The following is a 3,720-nucleotide window of genomic DNA, read 5'->3' as shown; positions in this document are numbered from 1 at the left end:
TCGGCCTCTCAAATGATGACCCCCCACCTCTACCCTAGGAGTCTAATATATCAAAATAATTGGGGATCTCCCTAAGGACAAACTTACAATATAATTTCTTCAAAAAATACATGGGGACCTCATGATTGTTGCAAGGAGGGGCATCAAAAACCATCCACCATCTATCCCAAAAATTATTTCTAATAGCATCGTGTATGCACCAATGGATGAAAAATCATTTAGTACCCTCTCTAATAGTATTTTTCTCACTAGGTTTTCTAAATAATTCACATATTCTACCTTTTGGTATTTCTTTTTTTTTAACATCTTCATATGACAATTTATTTGCATAAAATCTTTTTTTTCATCCCTCTTAACCAACCAAATATCTAATTGACCACTAACTGAGGCTATCTGGGTCTTAATGGATTCGAGGGATGATGCCAATTGAGCCCTCATTGGATTGGTTTGTTTAGATTCTTTCAACCAACCAATGAGTCTTTCTAATTCAATTTTGCCTCTCTCTTTTTCATTTATTATATTTTCTTGTGTGCCTGGAGCAGGTCTTGCAATTGGTTTGAGTTGTGGAATTTTTCGTTCTCCTTGGGGAGGGTTTTGATTTTGAGGTTCTTGAAGGTTTTGAGGTTCTTATGGATTCGCCAATTGATTATAGACATTTCCTAGTAAAAAATTAATTGAAATGTAAATAAATAAATAAATCTAAATAAAAATTGTAAAAACCCTACAAAACAATATGAAAAACATATCAAACAATGAAAAATGAAGTTTAGATCACATATGGCATGGGTGTGGGCATGCTTGTGATCTCAAATTTCACCGATAAGGAGGCATATCAGTAAGGGGGATGGTGAAAAGCCTTGTTTTTTCAATTCACGTATGTGCTGCCATTGGAAGAATGTAAAAAAAGTGAGATGAAACATTTATAAAAATTCACTTTTTTAAAAGAGTGTACGTGCTACTCAAAAATAGAAAAAAAAAAAAAAACCAAAGGTTGTCATCTTTTTGGCACAACTTGGTGCATATACCCCTAGTTTTTATAGGAAGTTTATAAAGAATTTTAGTTCTATTTATAATGCTATGACTAAGACAATGAGAGGAGATAAAAAGGAATTCAAGTGGACACATGGATCTGATAAGATTTTTAAGACTTTGAAACAAAAGGTTGTTGAGTTACCTATATTGGATTTGCCTAATATCAATAAGGTATTTCAAGTTGAAAGTGATACAAGTGGTAGTGTAATAGGAGCTCTATTGAGTCAAGAAGGTAAACCCATTGCTTTCTTTAGTGAGAATTTGAATGATGCTAAAAAGGTATTATTTTATGTATGATGAGGATTTTTATGCTATTGTTCAAGACTTGAAGAAGTGGAAACATTATTTGATTTCTAAGGAGTTCATGTTGTATACTGACCACAAATCTTTATAGTACTTGGGAAGCCAAAATAAATTGAATCAAAGACATATAAAGTGGGTTGAGTACATATAGAGTTTCACACTTATGATCAAGCATAAGAGTGGAGTTACTAACGAAGTTACTGATGCATTGAGCAAAAGACATCTTTGTTAACTAAGATGAAGGTTGACATTCTTGGTTTTGATGAAATGGAAGAGTTGTATGATACTGACCCTAATTTTTTTGAGGTATGGAGAAATTGTAGAGCATAGAATCTATCATATCATATGAGTAAGTATGATGAGTATTTCATTCAAGAAGGTATGTTGTTCAAAGGAATTTAGATGTGTATACCAACAAGTTCTATGAGAGTTAATTTAATTAAGGAAAATCATTATGGTGGATTGGTTGGAAATTTTGGAATTGATAAGGCATTAAGTTTGTTGAAGGACAAGTATTATTGGCCACAAATGTATAATAATATTTAGAAGTTTGTAAGGAGTTGTGGAATTCATCAAGTTGCAAAAGGAGTAAGTTAGAATATTGGTTTGTATACACCTATTTTTGTTCCTGAGAAACCTTGGAGTAATATCAGTAAAGATTTTGTTCTTGGATTACCTAAGATAACAAGAGGGTATGATTCCATATTTGTTGTTGTCGATAGATTCTCTAAGATGGCACATTTCATACCATGTAAGAAGAGATCGGATGTTGTGCATGTTCCTAATATTTTCTTCAAAGAGATTGTTAGATTTCATGGATTACCAAGAAATATTATTTCTGATAGAAACAATATGTTGGTTATTTTTGGAGGACTTTGTGGAAGAAGATGGGTACTGAGTTAAAGTTTAGTTCTACATTCCTTCCATAGATATATGGATAGAAAAAGGTTGTGAATAGAAGCTTGGGTAATTTTTTGAGATTCTTAATTGGAGATAAGACAAGTGATTGGAAGTTGGTATTAACACAAGCTATGTTTGCATATAATAATTCTATGAATAGTACACAAAAAATATCTTTTGAGATTGTTACTAGAATGCAGCCTAGAGGAATGTCATATTTGAAGGATGTTGTTGGTGAAGAGAAGTGTTGAAGGGGAGGAATTTTCTTGTTTTATGAAGTCTTTTCATGAGGAAGTGAAGTTGAAGTTGGAAGAAAGTAATCAAAAGTACAAGGAGAATGCCAATAAGTCTAGAAGACATCATTTTTTTGAAGTTGGTGATGAGGTCATGGTTCATTTAAAGAAAGGTATATTTCCTATTAGAACATACAATAAGTAGAAGATGAAGAAGTTTGGACCTTGTAATATCTTGAGGAAGTTTGATAGTGGTAATGCTTATGAAGTTGAGTTACTTGATGACATGGATATATCTCCTATATTCAATATTGATGATTTGTTTAAGTATCATGAGTTAGATAATGAAGTTGATGTATCATGTGATTATCCTAAGAAGAAAATTGAAGAGGTTGAATAGGTATTTAAGCAAAGAGTTGGTAAGATAACAAGAGAAAAATATTACTATGAGTATTTGATGAAGTGGAAGAATAGACTAGTTGAAGATGCTACACAGCCTTCTCAATCTGAGTTGGATTTAACTTAGGTTGTGACAATTGTATGATTTAGGAGAATCATTTCTTTTAACCCTAGTTTTTTGATGTAGGAGAATCTTGGGTTTCCTTGTAATCTTTCTCTTTCATTCATTCTAGTAGTTTTAAACAAGTTCCAATAGTATTGATCGAGTTGTCCAGTATCACGGAGTTCTAGTAGTGTTGACCGATCTATCTAGTTCAACCGAGTTCCATGTTGACCAAGCTATCTAGTGTCAACTAAGTTGCAAGAGTGTTGACTAAGTTCCTACAATGTTAACTAAGTTGTTCAATGTTGACCAAGTGTTCTTTCATGTGCCAAGTGAACCAGTTATTTGTTGATTCTTGGGTCCTTCATTAACTAAGTTATCTATGTTTTTCATTCTTATTTAAAGCCAACTCTTGTATTTAATTTGGATCATTAATTTAATGATAGTATCTTGTCTAGGGATGAGTGTTGACTATTTTGAGGTCAGCCTTTCTTTGATGTAATTTTATAGAATCTTTTGTAAGCCATTTTGGCAATTATAAGTAGAGGTATTTGGTTTATTTTAGAAATAGAACTTAGAGGACAAGGAAGTTAGAGAAGATGTTGCAAGTTTAAAGCTGAATATGGAACATAGGGTTACATTTTTTATCTAGTCATAACCCAAAAGGCCTTATAGTTGGGTATGTATGTTGAACATTTGATGAATCAATAAAAGTATGTGTTGTCTCTCTCAGTGTTGTTTTTTGTGTTT

The sequence above is a fragment of the Cupressus sempervirens genome, chromosome 3 (assembly GCF_028749045.1).
Source record: "Cupressus sempervirens isolate cs-2001-9-10 chromosome 3, ASM2874904v1, whole genome shotgun sequence".
In the NCBI taxonomy this organism is placed as follows: domain Eukaryota; kingdom Viridiplantae; phylum Streptophyta; class Pinopsida; order Cupressales; family Cupressaceae; genus Cupressus; species Cupressus sempervirens.
The sequence above is the reverse complement of the archived record's forward strand: the minus strand, read 5'-3'. Positions refer to the sequence as shown.